Source organism: Coffea arabica, chromosome 10c (genome assembly GCF_036785885.1).
Source record: "Coffea arabica cultivar ET-39 chromosome 10c, Coffea Arabica ET-39 HiFi, whole genome shotgun sequence".
NCBI lineage: Eukaryota > Viridiplantae > Streptophyta > Magnoliopsida > Gentianales > Rubiaceae > Coffea > Coffea arabica.
In genome coordinates, this window is record NC_092329.1 from 41,152,644 (window position 1) to 41,174,453 (window position 21,810).

Below are 21,810 nucleotides of genomic sequence, written 5' to 3' on the forward strand. Positions count from 1 at the left end.
TGGAGTCACCACTTGGTATAGAGTTAGGGTGTACCAAGTCACCCAAAAATGATTTTTGTTTTTTGAATGAAAAAGTCAATAAAACCCTTTTTAAAACTTTTAGGTCTACGTAACCAAAGAAAGGGATCGGGGGTCACATTTGGTAAGGGAGAAGGCAAAGGCGGAGCCTAAGGCACTCCCTTACCCTAGCCAAAGCTAGTTGCGTGACTTAGCCCCACTTTTCCTAATTTTTCTACCCAAAGAATGTATCGCGTGTTGGATATAACTATATGAATGCAAAAACCTAGACCTAGGGGGACATGGGGGAAATTTCTCTTCAAAGGTTGAGTGGTGCCAATCACATTAATTGTGAAGCCCAATAATGATCCTTTGGAGAGGTCACGTACAATCCTAAATGACGTAAAAATGAGTGGAATGAATGCATGCCATGTGAAAATGTGAGTTTGTGTGTAATGAAAAAGTAATAAAAATAATAGTGGGTAAGTAGAAATGTGCAAATGGATTTACAAAGTAAGGTGAGTAAAAATGACAATGTGAAAATAACATAAAGTGCATGTGTGCGAGTGATATTATAAAGTGTAAGTAGTTGAGTGAAAACGTGCAATATTAAAGTAGTGCGAAGTGAGGATGTGGGAAAAAGGTTAGAATATAAAGTAGAAGTGTATAGGATAGCGAATAAATGAAATGCATGAACCCTAGAGGAATGCAAGCAAAACGGGTACGGGGACTCCTAACTTTGTGACTTTAATTTTCCCTTTGATTAGAAAGGAGAACTAGCGTGCTAAGGCTATTTTGGAGCCACACTCGCTCGTTTCCCTTATCGAAAGGGGACTCTTCAAGCAAATGTATCCTATAACTAGCATGGGGTGCAAAAATTCTAAAATGAGGGGGAAAGGATTGGAGGAGCATGCCAAATGATAAAAACTAAGAAAAATGCATGAAATGTAGTGAACATGCAAGTATGCACTAATGAAAGGGGGATGGCCTATTGGGTCTAGCATTGGACTAGCCCTTTCTATAAATGAGCCACAACTAGCGTTGGACTAGTGTGGTGACGTACATTCATCCATCACATTCATCCATGGCTATGGAAAGCAAGTAGACATGCCAAAACACTCATAAACACATAGCACATAACACTTAGCATGCTCGACTAGATGCAAGAGCCTAATAAAGCAAATTAACACATAGCAACAAAAGCAAGCAATCAAGCTAATAAACCTATTACATTTGCTAGCTAGGCACACGTCTTCAATAGGTCTTCATCAAATGCTCCTCCAAGCCCTATCTATTACAAGCCAAGAGGTGTACACATACCCCATTAAAAGAATAACTTAATGAAAAGCAAGAGTAAATGAAATAAAAGAATTAAGGAAAAACTAGTAAAGCAAGTAGACATGCAATTCTCACGTAGCACGTTGGATCACATAGGAGAGACAAGAAAAGATAAAAGAAGTTATACCTTCCTTGAGTTGGAGCTCTAATGGAGTGAAGTCACTTATTTATCCTCCAAAATAAAAGAAATGGTCAAGGTACCAATTTATTAAGAAAAATTAAAGAAACGTGTAAAACAAAGCTCACTTGATCGTAAAGCCTCTAAAGTCATGGCTTAAGTGCAATTGAAACAAAGCATGGTAGTTAATTGAAGCAAACAAGCAATTAAGTTGCACAAATTAAAATTATCAAGGACCAAATTGATGAAATTATTTAATTGATTGGGTCCTAGTGGAACAAGGAGAGACTTAGGGGGTTAAAATGCAATTTTTGGAAACTTTTCATGCAAGTCCCATGCAAAAGCTTACAGAAGTATTAAACTTCTGCAACTACAACAATGAAACATGCTTCCATTTTGTTTCAAAGCTTGCTGCAAATCCTTTTTCTTGCAAGGATATCAACCTCAACACTAATTTTGATCAAAAATCTTTCAACCAAACATTCAAAGCTAATCTAAGCATTGTAACACACGATTTCAGAATTCAAACAAACCCAAATATAGAAGAAAACTGATGCAAAGACACAAAGAAGCTCATGCATTCAGCAGATTCCAGCCACGGCATTTCTTCTCATCATGCAAACCAGATTTTATCCAACCAGAAATTACTGATGACCTTTGACATCAAGTTCCCAATCACACAGAGGACACTTCGGTCAAGCTACAAACCCAAATCAAGTGCTTGACACAAAGCCAAAGCTTCGGCCATCTAAGAAAAGAAAGGGTATTCGCGCATGCTGCTGCAACATGACCAAGAGCTTTGAGCTCGTTACAGCAGATTTTATGCGCAGGCTTCTGCAATTTTTAGCAACTTATCAAGACATGAAAACCAGCTTTGAAGTTATTCCAATCAAACATGGCTGCACATCCAAACGAACAAGGAACATAAAAAACAACATGTAAAAATTCTGGACAAGATGTTCATATGAAGAGATGACTTAGCAACCTGCAATTCATTTTGGATATGGCTTATCAGCAGGCATTCAACATGATTCAAATGTCTTAGACTCTAAACATGCAAAAACTCAACACCAAATCAAACACTGCCTCTTTTCAGACCACAACCATCAAATTAAGGTGACCAAAGCTTGTGAGTGTTCGCGGAAAAGAAAAGGAAACAAAACAGGTTGCGGCAATCTACGCTTTGCTGCAAATTCTGCAGCTAACAGCTTCATGTCTTCCTTACCCAGTTCAAGGGTATACATGCAAAGCAACACAAGTCTGGACACTTCCTAAACTGAACAGACATAGCCATGGTAGTTCAAAACAAACAACGGCAAAAAAGAAGGAAAATGCAGTCTAGCCGAATTGATAAAATGTAGCAGAATTTCTGCTGTGAACTACGCAGCTCTTTTCGTGTGATTAGGTCTGTATAAAACTCTAACAACTTGCTATTTCATCAGCCCAAACCCACATAATCCTCACTTATTGATCAAACTGGGGAGAGACCAGGCCAAGCCTACGAGAACCACTACTAAAATGCAGCAAGAAACTTCATTTCATTTTTTGAAAAACATTAAGTTGCAACATCTAAGAAAGCAACTCATCATGTATCGGATATTTCCACTCCAGACTAACGCTTCAACTACACAAGACAAAGGAAAGGAGCAATGGCAAAAGAAGCATCAAAAGTGAACATGATAAAGCTATGGAACAAGCCCAACAAATCAGCGGCAAAAGAGATGTCGGTTCATGCATCTTCCTAGCAGAATCCTAGTTGTCTAGACTACAATTTCTGGGTTTCATGCCAAAAGTTCGAACAAGTACCAATTTTCCAACCCCAGGCAACAATCAAGATTGAATCTTGTAGTTTGGAATATCAAGAATTCTCAGGCCAAACCTACGCACACAGAGGAGGACCAAAGGTACAACCTTTAGTTCAAAGGATTACCTGATAATGATTTTTGACAAGGCTGAGGCCAAAAGAAATGAGCCGGAGTCACATTCTATGGAACTTCTGGAAAACAAGCTTCCTAGTTTCTTCCTTACGTCAGTCTTCCTCCTGTAACTTCTCTTGCTTTCACCCTCTGCCGCGAGCTTTCTCTTTTTTCAAGGCTGAGCCTTTCTTTCCTCCCTAAAATCTCTGGTTTCTTGTTTTCATTTCTTTTCACCTTCAGACCTCCTTCTAGCCCCCTCACTCTTGCTCTCTTTTCTAGCTTTTCTGGCTCTCCGTTTTATTTTTCCTTTAGCTAGGCAGCCGCCCTTCCTCTGTTTTTCCTTTCAGCCGCAGCTCTCTTTGGTTCCTTCCTCTCCAGCTCTCTCTTTTCCAGTTCTCCACACGGAAACCCCTAGCCGTCCTCTCCTCTTTTGGTTTTTTCTTTTACCGCTCAAAGAAACCTCTCCCCTCTGATGCAGCCGCCCCCCCCCAAAAACCTCTCAACTCCCTCTGCTCTCTCTAGTTTTTAGCCGTCGAAACCCCTCTTCCTCTTCGTAGCTTTCTCTCTTTGTTTTGTCAAGTTGCGGCTGTCACCCCCTCTCTATTCCCTCTCTTCCTCTCTTTCTTTATATACCTGCCATCCAACCCTAAAACCCAGTCCTTTCTGTTATATTTGCAACCCAAGTGCTCGTCCGAGTCTTCCCTTTGCAAAGTTGCGGCAGCTTGCATGCCGCGGATCAATTTTCCCTCTTTTTTTTCTTTTTTTTTTTTAAGAAAACATTGAAATTAAAAAAAACGACTAAAGCATATATTTTTTTTTCTGAGAAATTCGATGCTAAAATGGCTAAAAATAAAAAACTAAAAGTAAATAGACTAATTGATGCGATTGAGCACGAGACCCAAAGTGTACAAGTAGACCCTGTGAAAGTGCCCCTAGGCCCGGTGACACGAGCACGAGCTAAGAGATTCAAGGAGTCCCTCCAAGCCTTGGTACGTGCCATCCAAATCCAAGAGAAACCGGCCATTGAAGGAATTGAGTTGGAATATCCTTGCACGACTACTAAAATGCTACTTACAATTGAAGATGCAAGTGTTCAAGCTCCAAATAGCGGGCCAAGCTGCAGTTAAGTACCCTCGCTGAGCCGTACGGGGATCTCGCTGGGCTAGCTTTCGGTCAAGTGAAGGCCCAAGGGGCTGGCCGAACTTTCCTTGTTATTTTTCCAGTTTATTAGGTCTTAGTCACGGCTATTAATAGCCTCAAGCCGCATGTTACATTCAGTTTTTGAGAGTATTGAATAAAATTTCCAGAATTTCGTCCATTCCTTGTGGCAAATTCCCTTAGCTTGTGAAAGCTAAGTTGAACATCCTAGAGCTGATCCTAGGCTGTTCGTGACTTATCAATCAAGCACACATACTTGATTGTGGCGTCCTCTACCGTTAAATCTGTTCTTGAGTGGTCCAAGTTCAGGTTCAACTCCATCCAATCTTCATCGTGTTCCTCTAGATCCGAAGTTGCTTCCGCGTCTCGCATCACTAATTGTGACAAATAAAAAAATAGAACAAATAAAAAAACGAATAGTAAATAAATAAATAATAAAACACCAAAAATTCTTCTTCATTTTCAAGTCGCCAAGTTGAAAAATGTACGAACTGGGTTTAATTTAAAATGGAAAACCTCGGTTAAGCATAAACTGGGGCAAATTTTGTGAAAATTCAAAAGAATGGCAAAAGGTCGAAAAATCAAAAGAAAATGAACGAGAAAAAGCCTCAATTGGGCATAAACTGGGGCAAATTATTTCGACAAGCCTCTCTCAGTAAAAAAAAAATCAAAAAAATCAAAAAAATCAAAAAATCAAAAAAAAATCAAATCAAGTTCATCACGGCAGGCTCGGGTTTGATCCCACTGTCCGATTGTCAAAAGCATTTCATTTTCATTGCTATTGGAGTTGGGTTTGTCCCGCCAGTAAGCATTTCATTTTCATTGCTATTGGAGCTGGGTTTGTCCCGCCAGTAAGCATTTCATTCACATCGCTACTGGAGCGTGAGGTTAGTCCCGCCAGTGAGCATTTCATTTTCACAGCCATTGGAGCGTGAGGTTAGTCCCGCCAGTGAGCAATTCATTTTCATTGCCGCTAACCGTGGGTCAGTCCCACTAGTGTGCATTTCATTTTCCCCGCCGCTAGTCGTGGGTCAGTCCCACTAGCGTGCGTCCCTTGATTTTCGTTCTGTTCGGGTCAGTCCCGTTTTAAATTCTGTTCGGGTCAGTCCCGTTTAAATTCTTGTTCGGGTCAATCCCGTTTAAATTCTTGTTCGGGTCAGTCCCATTTTAAATTTTTGTTCGGGTCAGTCCCGTTTTATTTTGTTCGGGTCAGTCCCGTTTAATTTCTGTTCGAGTCAGTCCCGTTTAAATTTCTGTTCGGGTCAGTCCCGTTTAAATTCTTGTTCGGGTCAGTCCCGCTTAAATTTCTGTTCGGGTCAGTCCCGTTTCAATTTCTGTTCGGGTCAGTCCCGTTTAAATTCTGTTCGGGTCAGTCCCATTTAAATTCTGTTCGGGTCAGTCCCGTCTAAATTCCTGTTCGGGTCAGTCCTATTTAAATTTCTGTCTCGGGTCAGTCTCGATTTTAAAATTTCCTGTCAGGGGTCAGTCCCCATCGTTTGAGTAATTCGCAGCCGAATAACGCAGGTAAGTATTTGGTGTCTACTTCTTTGTCTCAAGTTTTTCCAAAACTCAGACAAAGAGGGGCAAACTGTAGACACCAAATTTTTTTACTTTATTACATTTTTTATTTTTTTTATTTTTTTTATTATTCGTTTTATTGATATTTATTTTAATTTGGTTTTACTAATCTCATTTTTAGACATTTCAGCATTAAAAAAAAGAGAAAAAGGAAAATCATGAAAAAAGAGGAAAAAAGAAAAATCATAAAAAAAAAGAGAAAAAGGAAAAGGAAAAAATAGCAATTTTGTTTTATTTGGTTTTATTTATCTATTTTAGTCATTTCTACTTAATTTATCTTTTATTTTTGTTTGGTTCATTTAGAAAAAAAGAAAAGAGGAAAAAAACGATGAAAATGGAAAATGAAAAAGAATTGGATTTTATACTTTGTTGTTTGTAGTTTATTTGTTTTATCCAAGGTTAATTAAATTATTTTGTTATTTATTTTTATTATTTTCAATTTTGTTTTAATTAATCTTTTTTAAAAAAAAGTGGGGCGCGACAGTTGGCGACTCCACTGGGGACATTTGAGAGTCCGAGCAAATTTGATTTAATCAACCTTTTTCTTCTTTTAACCATTTCATATATCACATTTGGGTGTTTTAGGGTTGCATTTTTCCTTTTTAGGATTTTACATTTCGCGCGTATTAACTACTCCCTCGCTCACGAATGTATGATGTAGACACCAAATTTTTGGTTTCGAATTTTACTTGTTTAATTAGTTTAATTTTAGATTTGTTGTTTCAATTTTAGATTTATCTTAGGGGTTTCCTGTTTCATGTCTCTTATTTTAATTAGTTTACGAACATTTATTTCATTTATGGATTCAAAAAGAAAAATCATGAAAAAAATGAGAAAAAGTGAAAAATGAGAAAAATGAAAAAAGGAAAAATGGAAAGTTGCATTTTATTGTTTCTAGTTTATTTATTTTTATCCAATGTTAATTACGTTGTTTTTGTTATTATTATTATTATTATTATTATCAATTTTGTTTAATTAATTAATTAGTTGAAAAGATTTTAAAAAAAGGGTATCGCAGCATGCACGCTGCAATTTTTTGCAGCGTGCAAAACACAATCACAGATGCCCATCGGAGGGCTGGATGTGAAGGCAAGGACAAACCCCTCATCAGCACCCTTCATATGAGGGTTTAAGAGATTGGGGAGTTCATATAAAAGGAGCGAGAAGCAACAGCCGCAAAGGAAAAGAGAAAAAGGAGGAGAGAAAGGAGAAAACAGAAAAAAGGCTACGAGGGGTGAATCGAGGGAGATAGTATCGGCAGTGATGGCTGGGCTGAAAAGGGAACGGAGGGAAAAGTGAAAGTTAAAACGGAGGAAGAGAGAAATCAGAGCAGGAGTGGCGGCGGAGTAAGGAAACAAGAGAGAGCGAAGGTTTTTGAAAACTAGGGAGGTGACGGCTGAGGGAAACAGAAAACGCTGGAGAAGATAGTGAGGTGCAGCGGCTAGGTTAGGAAGTGAGGAAGGAGAGAAACGAACAAGAAAAGGAACAAAAAAAAAAGGGCAAGAGGGTTTCGGCTGGGAGAAAACAGCTCCCAGCATGTGGAATCGACGCTCAAAGTGACAAACGCGTCACTCCTGGAAATTACTGAAACAAAGAAGAGAGGATTTTCCCTCCATAGATCTGCGCAACTTCCATCGATTTCCCAGGGTTTTATCTCTGTAAGTATATCGTTTCTGCACCTTCTGAGGCGTATTAGATGTAAATCTTTGCTATGGATGTGCTCTGGTTGATGCCACTGTTTTACATTTTTTGTTTGGTGAAGTATTTCGTGGGTTTGGACTGGGTTTTGGGGTAGGGTTTTAGGTTTTCTATATGGTTTCATCCGGTGAATCTATGAGTCTTGATTGAAGTTTATGGCTGATTGTTACAAGCAAACCCAGAAATTGTAGTCCAGAAAACCATGATTCTGCTAAGAAGATACACGAACCGTCACCCTTTTTGCTGCTGGTTTGTTTGCTCGTGCCATAGTTCCATCATGTTTGCTCTTTGATGTTTCCCTTGCCATCGCTTTCCTTTTTCCTGTCTTGTATATTTTTGGGCATAAAAACAAAACATCGGCTGCATAATCTGGCTAGGACTTCATTTTCCTTTCGGTTGGTGTTTGGTTAGAGCCAGTACAGGGGAGTTGTAGAAGAGTTATTGTGAAGATTTGTTGGATTGCTGATTGGATTTTTCTATGATGTTTGTTGTTTAAAATCATAACCCCAAAGTTTTGACATGTTAACAAAGAAAAACTTGCAGTAAAAACCAGAAAAATTGTAGGCGAAATCATTGAAGGAAATGACATGTTCCGTTCCTACTTTGGAAGTGTTCGTTGCTTGTTCGGATGTCAAAGTTCTCTGGTTTTGTTGCTTAAGTTTTAGTTTGATTAAGGTCTATGATTTGGGGTTCAGTTATGCATGTCTGTCCTAAGTTTCTTGCTTTCCATCCTTGCTGCATTTCAAATGTCTGAACTAGCAAGCTTATGAGAGCTTGCGTCTCTTGCCGTTTCTTTTGCTGCTAAGCAACTCAGACTCCCAGCTCTGGTTTTGCGGCAAAACAAAAAAATGTAATGCTTGGTTGAATGGATGATTAGAACTTGCTGTGTTTGCTTGTTTTGTTTTAAAAATCTAGATATTCATCAAATTTCACTTTCATAATGAAATGGAAGAAAGCCGCGGCTGGAGTAGTTTGTTTTGCAGAAATAAAAACTATGTTTTCTACGTAGTTGCATGCTTAATCTTGTTTGAAGGGAAGGAGCGGAAATTTGGTGCTGAGTTTGCATATTTGGGTTTTAAATATTTGAACCATGACCAGACAATTGCTAAGATGAATGAACCAGAATTTTGCCAAGTCATCTTCTAGCATTTTAAGCAATTTCCCTTCTATGTTTTTGTTTTGTTTGGATGTTGAAATCGTGTTGCATGTTGCTTGGATAAGGTTTTTAGATGTTTTGGGTTGAATGGTTTTGATCAAATTTGACGTTAAGGTTGATATCTGCTTGTGAAAATGCAAGTTGCGTTGATATTCTTGATTGCAGAAATGTTTTCTTGTTGCAGACCATCTCACGTTAATTTGCATGAGTTTGCATGGAAAGCTTTCAAAAAAATTGCATCTTGACCACTCAAGTTCCCTTTTGTTGCACTATGGCCCAAGCAATTGAAAAGATTAATCAATTTAATCCCTCAAGCTTCTCCGTGTTCCACAAAAGCCCAAGCATGTTCTAGTTTTTTGCAAATAGGTCCTAGAATAATTAAATTTTGAGCCATTACTTGACTTTTTCTTTACCCTTAGACCTTTGAAACTCTTAAAAATGTTTGATTAGGTTTGAGTGCTTGGTTAGCGTTCGCAATTGAGTCTTTGGCAGCACTATTGTTTCAATTCAATTGCTTGCTTGCCTTCATTGGTTATCATGTTTTGCCAAGGTGATGCTTAATGCATGGATTGTGAAACTTGGTGTCTAAATGAGTATGTGGTTGCCTATTTTCTTGAATTTTCTGAAATAAATTGGTTACTTGACCATTCCTTGCTCATTGGACCCGTAAAGTTCCTAAAAATGTTTTCAAGTAACCTTGATTGGTTGATCAATGATTGCTATTGGGTCTTTAGTCGTTTTGCTATTTTAGAAATTTGATCAATGTTCCACCTTTGTTTGGAATTCATACATTATTTGATCATTTCTAAGTTGCAAAGTGAGGAAACATTCAATGTTTGATGGATTCCGATTTGTCTTATTACCTTTTTGATTTGATAGTCTTAGCCCAAGTTGTGACGCCCCGAAAAAAATGAGTTTGAGAACCCGAAAATTTTCTAATTTTCTAGGGTTTATTTTTTTTAATGCCCGCCTTTTCTACATTTTCTTGATTAGAAAAATTCCCCAGATAAAGTTTATGAGCAAAAATAGTTTTAAAATGATTTTTCTAGTATCAGTTAGTTTTTGAGAAATTAAAAGCGTATTTTGGACGTGGGACCCGCTAGTGCGGTAAATGCATTATATTTTTGACAACTTGTAGGAATTTTGTATTAAGTGATATTATTTTACAAGGTGTTAAGATATTTGTATTGGAGAGACAAAAAGATAAGTTTTGAACCAAAAGGTGACAAGTGTCACCTTGTGATTTAATCTTGGACCTTGACTTTGACTTGGACTTGTCTTAACCTTTACTAAACCAAATTTTGACCCAATTTCTTCCATTTTTATTGTCTTGGCCGAAATTTTTGGTGAGGAAAGAACAAGAGAGAGTTTCTTCAACTTCAACTTCAATTCTTGCTCAAATCTTGAGTTCCAACCGATTAAATTGCAAATTACTCCATAAAACCTCTTAGTTTGGTGGAGTTGAGCTTGGTTGTGAAGTTGTTTGGAAAGTTATGGTGCCTAGTTGCTCTCTCTCTTGTTTTACTAAGGTGAGTAGTGGATGAATACCTCTCCTCCCTCTAATGATGTTAAATTCATGCTTGGTGACGGTAGGAGATGCAAGTTTATGGATTGAAACTTGATTTTGGTTGAATTGGTGAAGTTTTATAATTTTTGGGGATTTTTCTGTTTTCATATGGATATGATTGTGTGGCTATATATGATGATTGGAAATGATGTTTAAGGACTCTATGAGGTGGAAAAAGTGGAAAATTGCAACCAATTTCTGTTTTGGAATAAATTTTGGAAAGTTAGGGTTCATGAAGCTACATTCTGCCCGAATTTATTGCACCATGTTAGAGGTCTAATTGGCCTTGGCTTAAAACATGAAAGTTGTAGGTAATGACATTTTAGAGGTACCTACAAAATTTCAGGTCAATCGGAGTAGCGTGGAATGAGATAAGTCGAAATTACTATTGCTGTTCTGGTTTACCCAGAATTGGAAATCTGTGACTGTAATTGGTTGTTTTCGCTGGAATTGCTTCCGAATTGGTTGTTGAGGTCTTCTGATGAAATGTAACCCTGTTTCTTAGATTTCAGCTGGTTTTGGAATTTCTGGATTTGGACTTGTGTAGGCTGAGTTATGATGTTTACGCTAGAATGCGTTTTGCAAACCTGTGTTTGTGATTCTGGTATAGTATCTTACATTTTTGACCTGGTTACACTCGAAACTGGGTTGAGTGACCTTCTACAATATTGTAGCCCTATCTCTTAGCTTCGAAATGGTGGGTCTTGGACCTTTATCCGACAATCGTAGTGCCTTTGGTGCCATTACCGCAAAATGACGTCAAAACCTATTTTTCTGGTTTTGAGCTTAACTTTCATTTCCTGACTTTTCCCTAGCTTGACATGTCTTTGTACTTCTTGGAATTTGCTGAATGGCTATTGGATAAACTTGTTGTTGTGTGTGTACCTTTGGTTTTGAATGAGAAGAATAATGAAGCCATGATAGCTGGAAAAGTTAGCAAATTTAGGGGAAGTGCTGTCCGAACTTTGAAGGGACTTGTTTGCATTGAGTTTGTGATCTAAGACTTGGATTTGAGCAAGGCAATGATACATGATGGATGGTTTCTGAGCCGTGGAGGTGAGTGACCTCAAACTACTTCTAACGTTATTTATGAACCGTTTCTTACATTATTTACTTTTGAACAGTTTCCAAAGTTACTTTTGAAATGTTTTCTTGCATATCATGTGTGCTGGCATTTGAGTGTGCCTTGTTTGCTATATTTCTTGACTTCATGACTTGTATTTTGGTTGATAACGTGTTAAGCGCTTATAATGATTTCCAAAACGAGTTTTCGAGGCGAGTGTGTACTTTATCGCACTCGACCTCGATAAATGTGAAATTTTCGATTGAAATGTTACTTGCGCATGAATGTAAGTCTTTTGGGCTGAACTGGCCATTGCCCCTTGTTACCGGTCGTCTTGAGCCAGAAGCGGACTCGGTCAGGCGATTAGGAACTTGGGTGACCGTTTGGTATACTCGAGTATTACCTATGTAGGTTGGTGGAGCCTGGCCAAAAGCCAGGGACGGGGTGAATGAAATGAAATGAATGACCAAATGAGCGAGGAAATGTCAGGAGAATGAATGTATCCTTTCATGAATGTTACTATCGCTTTCCATTGTAAATGTTTCTTGAATGATTGATAATCCACATTTACTGTTTTGCAAATGATGTAGTTGTTTCTGGACTTATCATTTGATTTATGACATCATGGATATATGACATCATTGAAATGAACTATTGTGAAACCGATTTGATTACTGATTTTAATGGTTACTCGCTGAGCTTCTAGCTCACCCCAAAAATATTTTATTCCCCTCCACAGGGCTCGTGGCGAAGGAAGGACTTGTAGTACTTGTTCACGTGACTGGATGGCCTATATCTTGTACAGTTTTGGATTTGGAATCATTTGATGTATAGTTGGGAATTAGTTTCCGCTGCATTTGTGACATGTAATTATTCGAAACGGATGTGTATTTGTAGACCATTTGATGTATACTTGAGATTTGTATTGTATTCATTTGAGGATTGTAGTGATCGACTGAGTCCCGGCGAGAGCTGGGCAGGCGGCCGCCGAACCCTGGGGTACGCCCTAGGGAGAGGTGGGGCCGTCACACAAGTCACCCTTTTCTTTGGTGACTTTGTCATACTTTACTATTTGTGGTACCTTGACCCTTTTATTATTTTGGAGGGTACATTAGTAAGTTCACTACGTTAGAACTTCAACTCAAGAGAGGTATAACTTCTTTTATCTTTTTGTCTCTCCTATGTGAACCAACGTGCTACGTGAGAAATACATGTCTACTTTGCTTTCCTAGCCTTTCTTTAATTTCTTTTATTTATGTAATTTACTTTTGCTTTTTATTTAAGTTATTCTCTATGGGGTATGTGTACACCTCTTGGCTTGTAATAGTTAGGGATTTAATTATTTTATTCCTTTTCCCCCTTTTAGATTGTAGTAGGGTCTCCCTAATGTAATAGATAGGGCTTGGAGGAGCATTCAATGAAGACCTATCGAAGTCATGTGCCTAGCTAGCAGATGTAATAGTTAGGGCTTTAATTGTCTTATGTGTCTTGCATGCTTAGTTACTACGTGTTAATTTGCTTTGTTAGGGTCTTGCATCTAGTCGAGCATGCTAAATGTTATGTGCTATGTGTTTATAAGTGTTTGGCATGTCTACTCGCTTTCCATAGCCTGAATGAATGTGATGGATGAATGTACGTTTCCACTAATCCAATGCTAGTCGGAATTCATAGAATGGGCTAGTCCAACGCTAGACCCTTAGGGATTTCCCCTCGTTAGTACATGTTTGCATGTTCATTACATGTCATGCATTCTTTTAGTTTTATCATTTTGCATGCCCCTCGAACCCCTTTTCCCTTCATTTTAGGATTTTTGCATTTCATGCTATTTATAGGGTTCATTTGCTTGAGAGTCCCCTTAAATATGGGATACAGACGAGTGTGGCTTTTTTTCTAAGCCTTAGCACGCTTGTATTCCCTCTATAAAAGGGCAAATTGAGTCACGATTTAGGTCTCTCCGTACCCAATATGCATGAATTCCCTAGGCTCATGCATTTTTAAATCCACTCTACCATTTTATACCCTCATCACACTTTCATTTTTCCTCCCATTTTGCACACGTGCACCTTTATGTTTCTTCACTTGCACACGAACACTTTTATCATCACTTGCACACATGCACTTCATATTATCATTTCACATACCATACCTTGCCCACTCACGTGCACACTTTCACTTACATATTTATTGTCTTTTATTACTTTTTCAAACTCATGTCCTCACATTGCATACATGCATTCCATTCATTTGCATCCCACTCGCATTATTCGTGACTTCTTCAAAGGATCGTTATTGGGCTTCACAATTAATGTGATTGGCACCACTCAACCTTTGAAGAGAAATTTCTCCCAATACCCCTAGGTTTAGGGTTTGCATTCATATAGTGCATCCAAATGTAATAAATTCTTTGGTTAAAACAAGAAAATCTTTGATTAAATCATGCAACTAGCCTTGGCTAGGTCAAAGGGGTGCCTTGGATTTTATCCTTGCCTTCCCCTTTGTCAAATGTGACTCCCGAACCTCTTTCTTTGGTTTACGTGGACTAGGAGTCGTTTAAAAGGGGTTTCTTACTACTTTTTCCTAGTTTTTCTTTAAAAATTCATTTTTTGGTGACTTGGTACACCTTAACTCATTACCAAGTGGCGACTCCAATTTTTATTTCAAAATCCCTTTTTAAACTATAATTTTGGGTCAAATCGTCGCATTCTCAAACCCCCATTTAGACCCATTTTTCTTTTAAATCACAATTCATTTTTCAATCACAAATTCAATCAAAAAATACATTTTTAAACCATTTATTTATTTATTTATCAAAAAATGGGGCGCGACATATGATTGGTTGATTGGATGTATGTTTACTTATTTATCTCGCGCTTGCATTGCATTTTGGGTGGGGGACATCACCCTAGAGCCTCGCGTTGGTTCTTGATCCCTCCCCTCCAAACGAGCACTAGCATACGTGCATATGCTTTAACTTTTTCACCCATTTATTTTCTTTTAGTGGCTTGTCACGCCACTCCGCCTTGTTAGGATTTTAGGCGACCCGCTTGGACGTGTGATCGTGACACGACGTGTGCGTAGCATGATCCGAGGGGTCACTCAATCTTCCGCTTTAAACCTTGGGTTAATAGCCTTTAGTTTTTAGTCGAAGGTTGAGGATTTCTTTAGATTCACCTGGACATGTAGCCGTGACACGATGTGTGCGTAGCAATGTCTGGGGAATCGGTCGAGCCACCGACAAGGAACCTTGGGAGTGATGACCTTTGGTTTCCAAGTCTGAAGGCTCGGGGACCTGAGCTTATCGAGTCTAGATGCATTAGTGAACCCTAACCTCATGCATCCATGATAGCTTGCCTAGGGTAGAGTCGACCTTACCCTATTAGGGACACCATTCACGAGGGGAGGGATCCCACCCCCTTTCCTTATATATCTTTGTTGCTTTTTATTATCTAAATTGTCCAACGTGTTATGTGGTTATGTGTTGAACTAACTTTCCTTGTCTCTTGTCTTTTGCATTCACAAACGTTAGGAAATAAGAGTTCTGGCACGATCCTCTTTTAGTGACTTACCCATTAGATAACTCACATGTTTAAATTTCAGTCATTACACTTATTTTTCAATAAATACATTTCATTTTAGACCTTTTGCGCCCCGATGCATTATTTATGCCCTTTAGGCCATATTTGTCACATATTTACATAGCTTTAATAAACTGGCATCATGCATCCACCCTAGAAAGGGAATGCCATTTAGGGGATCCCATGTTAGGGATAAGCCACATTGTGTCTCGGATACTTAATCCAACGAGACTTGCACGTTTACATTTTGTACCATCCAAAGGGGTAGTGCACAAGGTAAGGTAGGATCCGATCATTTTCATAGAGCGATCTTAGGAATATGAGCGTCTAATGATCACTTTTTGGCCATTTTATCAAACTTGGTAAAAATCCCTTGCGTAAAGGACATTAATTTGAAGAAATTCACAACTAATTCCTCCTATTGAGACGATAAATAAATTGAGGTCAAAACTTGATTTTAGAAGGCTCATAGACTAATGCATTGCAATAAGTTTTTGAAACTACCAGTGGATAGCTTGATGTTTTTCCATGCAATCCATTGGACCATTTCATTCATCAATTTCATTCAGTCTATTTTATCAATTTACCCTTTTTAGGGTCATTCGGTCGATTTTTGAATAAATCATCAATTCATTTGACCAATTTACCCTTTTTAGGGTCATCCGGTCGATTTTTGAATAAATCTTCATTTCATTTGGCCAATTCACTCATTTTTAGGGCGATCTGGTCAATTTTGAATAAATTCTCGATTTCATTCAATTCATTTGACCAATTTCATTTTGAATAAAATTCTCAATGTCATTCGATCAAGTTCCTTTTTTAGGATGATTCGGTCAATTTTGAGTAAGTTTTTAAATTTCACTCAATTCATTTGACTCGTTTCCCTTTTTAGAGTAATGCGGTCGATTTTAAATAAATTGTCAATTTCAACCCATTTGACCAATTAGGGTTTCAATGTTGAATTTCAAATTGGGAAACTTGGTCGATTTTGAGAAAACCATCCTTTTGCATCCAGTCATTTGATCAGTTGGGATTTTGACCCGCGCTTTACTGAGGAAATTTTGTCAAACGAATTCCAATATCTTCGATAGGAAGTTCGTCAAGGTCAAACACGTGCGTTTTTGCAAATTCTTGTATCGATCAAAAGTGATCAATCCCTTCGGACGAGGTCCTCATTTTGACAAACGTCTCTTCTCATTCCAATGGGCCAAATTTTTCAAATTATTTTTCACTCCATAAGCTGATTGGATCCATCAGGTATAGTATAGTGCCTACCCTAGAGGATTGCTTTTTCATGTTAGGCCTACCCTTGGCACTAAAAGGGTCCCCCAATAGGACATGCATACCGATTTTATAGTATTACTTACTAACTCAGGGTTTTTTCTTTCTTTTGTTTTCCCCCTTCCCTTGCATTCATAAAAATGTTTCAATAAGGCGAAAATATTTTCTGTATCTGATGATAATTTGGATCTAATAAAGTATCAAAATTGCAAGTATTGTTTGATTCTTGGGCAGATCCTACAATGAAAACATAAATGATCTATCTGGAAGCTCTACGCTAAAGCATCTGAGAGATTTTGTAATTGTTTTCCAAAGGAAAATTCTGTTTATTTGATTTGTTAGTACATTTTGTTCCAAAAGAAAAGGAGACAAAAGTGTATATGTTGAGCTCTTTACGAGTTTCTATTTTTTCATTTGTATCATAATTGAATGAGAAATTTTGTTTCAAACTTTTTCAGCAATAAAATTTTTGGACAATTTTTGTTTTGTGTATATTTATGTACATTTCATTCTTTATTCTTACTCCTTGGAGAGTTCATGATGAATTTTGAGAAATAAGACCAAATTGAGGTTTTTTCAACCTCTAGCCTGAATTTCACAAGTGTACACTTTTTAAAATCCTCATGTACACTAGGTTGGTGATCCGAGCTATACAATAAGAGTGCTCTGAAAAAAGGTGAATGGTCACTCAAAAGGCCTCATGAGATATCTTTTCTCCTTCACTGTACAATTCACTATACAATTCGTATTTTGCCCATTTCACTTAGCCCAAAAATAAAATCAGTCATATTGATTGATAAATCACAAATTGAGGCAATCTTTGCTTGGAAAATGTCCATTGTGTCTAATTCACATATAAGTGAAAGCAAAAGGTGCATTATCCTTATTTGTTTTGAAAATTTGGAATGATACTTCAAACGTTCGTTTCTCTATCTATACAGAGTTTATCATTTGCTCTCCCGTTTGAGCCTTTGAAAGAATAATTTCGTTTCAAATAAGAGCCCTAATGATCACTACCCTTCATTGGAAAATTTTCAAATATCAAAAAGGGGAATGGATTTTCAATGACCATTTCGTTACTTTGGTTGTCATGAGGTGTAAGAATGATACTTTGGCCATCGTTTCTACAACCTAAACACCATTTATCCCTTGCATCCTCATTTGAGCCAAAAATTGGTGGTTCTTTTCGAGTGCACATATGATCGCACCCCACATTGGGGAAGGAGATTGGGGAATTTTGAAAAAGAAAAAGAAAAAAGGAAAGGGAACCGCGAATTGGGGAAATTTGATTCCACCTGGGTTTCAGTTTGGAAAAGAAAAGGAAAGAACCACATATGGATGAACAAGAGTCTTCCTCAGTCAATTAATTTAGATACATGCAAGAAATTTCACATTAATGAAAATTTCCTTTCAAGGTTAATGTAAGGAACGGAATAAAAGTCAGGCTCTCTTCTTTTCCAATCAAACATTCTATCCCTAGTTCTCCCTTTTGAGCCTTCAGAATAAAATACTTCATTTGACAACCCCTGAGAATCGCAAACCCCACACTGGGGCAAGTTTGAAAAAGAAAGAAAAGTCCCAAGAGGTGAAAAGTGATAAAGCAACAAAATCAAAAGGGAAAAAGAAAACCTCGGTTAAGCATAAACTGGGGCAAATTTTGTGAAAATTCAAAAGAATGGCAAAAGGTCGAAAAATCAAAAGAAAATGAAAGAGAAAAAGCCTCAATTTGGCATAAACTGGGGCAAATTCTGATTTAACCCTAAAATAGGGTTGGCGTAACAATGCGATCTCAGATTCTTTAAACCACTTTTGAAATCCGCTTTCAAGCCTTAACTTTTCTGAACACCCCCACCAGACCCCATTACAAAAGCCGAAAGTCCTGACTTCTGTTCTTTGCAATAGCCCTGTCAAGAAAATTTCTGATGTCGGAAAATTTTAGCTGTATTTCTGAATTGCTTGGGTATGGGGTTGACGCTACTCACCATGTGAAAACCTACCAAGTTGAGGGAAAGGAAAAGAGGCAAAAAAGCAAAGCAAGAAAAGTAAATACAAGAAAATGCAGAAAATTCGACACTGAAGTCCCTGGTGAATGATGGGAAAAATGCAAACAAAGTCCGAGATCTTTGAAAAATGCGATCTTTGGTGTAATGTCCTTGAAAGTCTTATTCTTTAACTATCGTTTTCAAACCACATTACAAGCTCATAAAGTCCATCGTTGACTTATTCTTTCATGACAACCCAAAGTGGGGATTTTGCTCGTAAGAAATCCATCAATTAGTTGTGATCATAGGGGTATAACCAGTTTTCACATGTTTAGCTCTCGTTTCTACCCATTTTTTGCAAGCCTATAAAGCTTATACGTTGACTAAGTTTTCTTAAGAAATGAGAGTGACAAACTCTTTGCTTTCACTAAGATGTGGTATTGAAGGGATTACATACAATTTTGGGCACAAAAAATAAGACAAATCTTGGCCTCCCATTTCCTTCAGCCACTTCCAAATAAAAAATAAAGTCACTTGATTGGTCCTGAAAGATGAACCAACCAGAAATGGTGACCCATCACCAAAAGCATTGATGCTAAAGTGGGGAAGAAATCTTTCGTAATTTGGCATTATTTTGAGAAATTCATCATGAAATGTGCTATATGAGTTTAAGCAAGACATTCAAATTTCTTCACATGATATGTTAGGAAAAGCAATTACTTACTTTGTTCAAATAAATGGAGGGTCATTCAAACAAATTTTTTGCAATTAAATAGGCCTACATTGGGGCAAATTTTCATGTGAGAGATTTTGCAAAATAGCCCACACTGGGGCAAAAATTTTTGTAATACATTTGAGGATGTCAAACCAATCACGCTGTTCCTTCCAAATAAGAAATTTGAATGCATGTCATACTTTGATGAACCCTTGTACAGGTATTCATGGTTCAAAATGACGAAAAAGCATCTGGTGATGTGGGAGGCCGATGTCGAAGAAAGAGAAGAAAGAAGGGAAAAGGGCCCTACACTTGGGGCAAAATATTTTTGAAAAAATTCTCTCAAAAAAAAATCAGAAAATTTCAGAAGTCAAAAATCAAGTTCAAATTCTTGTTTCTTGGAAAATCAAATTTAATTGCTTATTTCTTGGCAAACCAAATTCAATTTCTTGACCAATTGGATGACAGGACTGGGTTTTATCCCACTGACCATTCGCAAAAGCACGTTGGGCCTGGATTTGGTGCCGCCAACATCACAAAGTTCACGTTAGACCTGGACTAGGTGCCGCCAACTTCACAAAATTCACGTTGGGCCTGGATTTGGTGCCGCCAACATCGTAAAGTTCACGTTGGGCCTGGACTTGGTGCCGCCAACTTCACAAAATTCACGTTGGGCCTGGACTTGGTGCCGCCAACATTCACAACATCACGTTGGGCCTGGATTTCGTGCCGCCAACATTCTAAATATCACGTTGGGCCTGGACTTTGTGCCGCCAACATTCCAAACATCACGTTGGGCCTGGATTTCATGCTGCCAACATTCACAACATCACGTTGGGCTTGGATTTGGTGCCACCAACTTCACAAAGTTCATGTTGGGCCTGGATTTAGTGCCGCCAACATTCACAATATCAAGTGGGGCCTGGACTTGGTGCCGCCAACATTCCAAGGATCACATTGGGCCTGGATTTCGTGCCGCCAACTTTCCATTGGGCAGGCTTGGGTTTAATCCCACTGACCAATTCATCACATTGGGGCAAATTATTTCGACAAGCCTCTCTCAGTCAAAAAAAAATCAAAAAAATCAAAAAATAAAAAAAAATCAAAAAATAAAAAAAAAATCAAAAGTCAAAAATCAAATCAAGTTCATCACGGCAGGCTCGGGTTTGATCCCACTGTCCGATTGTCAAAAGCATTTCATTTTCATTGCTATTGGAGCTGGGTTTGTCCCGCCAGTAAGCATTTCATTTTCATTGCTATTGGAGCTGGAGCTGGGTTTGTCCCGCCAGTAAGCATTCTATTTACATTGATATTGGAGCTGGGTTTGTCCCGCCAGTAAGCATTTCATTTTCATTGCTATTGGAGCTGGGTTTGTCCCGCCAGTGCCAGTAAGCATTTTATTTTCGTTGCTATTGGAGCCGGGTTTGTCCCGCCAGTAAGCATTTCATTCACATCGCTACTGGAGCGTGAGGTTAGTCCCGCCAGTGTGTATTTCATTTTCACAGCCACTGGAGCGTGAGGCTAGTCCCGCCAGTGAGCATTTCATTTTCACAGCCACTGGAGCGTGAGGTTAGTCCCGCCAGTGAGCATTTCATTTTCATTGCCGCTAGCCGTGGGTCAGTCCCACTAGCGTGCGTCCCTTGATTTTCGTTCTATTCGGGTCAGTCCCGTTTAAATTTCTGTTCGGGTCAGTCCCGTTTAAATTCTTGTTCGGGTCAGTCCCGTTTTAAATTTTTGTTCGGTTCAGTCCCGTTTAATTTTGTTCGGGTCAGTCCCGTTTAAATTTCTGATCGGGTCAGTCCCGTTTAAATTCTGTTCGGGTCAGTCCCGTTTAAATTCTTGTTCGGGTCAGTCCCGTTTAAATTTCTGTTCGGGTCAGTTCCATTTAAATTCTGTTCGGGTCAGTCCCGTTTAAATTCTTGTTCGGGTCAGTCCCGTTTAAATTTCTGTTCGGGTCAGTCCCGTTTTAAATTCTTGTTCGGGTCAGTCCCGTTTAAATTCTGTTCGGGTCAGTCCCGTTTAAATTTCTGTTCGGGTCAGTCCCGTCTAAATTCCTGTTCGGGTCAGTTCCATTTAAATTTCTATCTCGGGTCAGTCCCGATTTTCAAATTTCCTGTCAGGGGTCAGTCCCCATCGTTTGAGTAATTCGCAGCCGAATAACGCAGATAAGTATTTGGTGTCGACTTCTTTGTCTCAAGTTTTTCCAAAACTCAGACAAAGAGGAGCAAACTGTAGACACCAAATTTTTTACTTTATTATTTTTTTTTTATTCGTTTTATTGATATTTATTTTAGTTTGGTTTTACTAATCTCATTTTTAGACATTTCAGCATTAAAAAAAAGAGAAAAAGGAAAATTATGAAAAAAGAGGAAAAAAGAAAAATCATAAAAAAAAGGGAAAAAGGAAAAGGAAAAAATAGCAATTTTATTTTATTTGGTTTTATTTATCTATTTTAGTCATTTCTACTTAATTTATCTTTTATTTTTGTTTGGTTCATTTAGAAAAAAGGAAAAGAGGAAAAAAACGATGAAAATGGAAAATGAAAAAGAATTGGATTTTATACTTTGTTGTTTCTAGTTTATTTGTTTTATCCAAGGTTAATTAAATTATTTTGTTATTTATTTTTATTATTTTCAATTTTGTTTTAATTAATCTTAAAAAAAAGGGG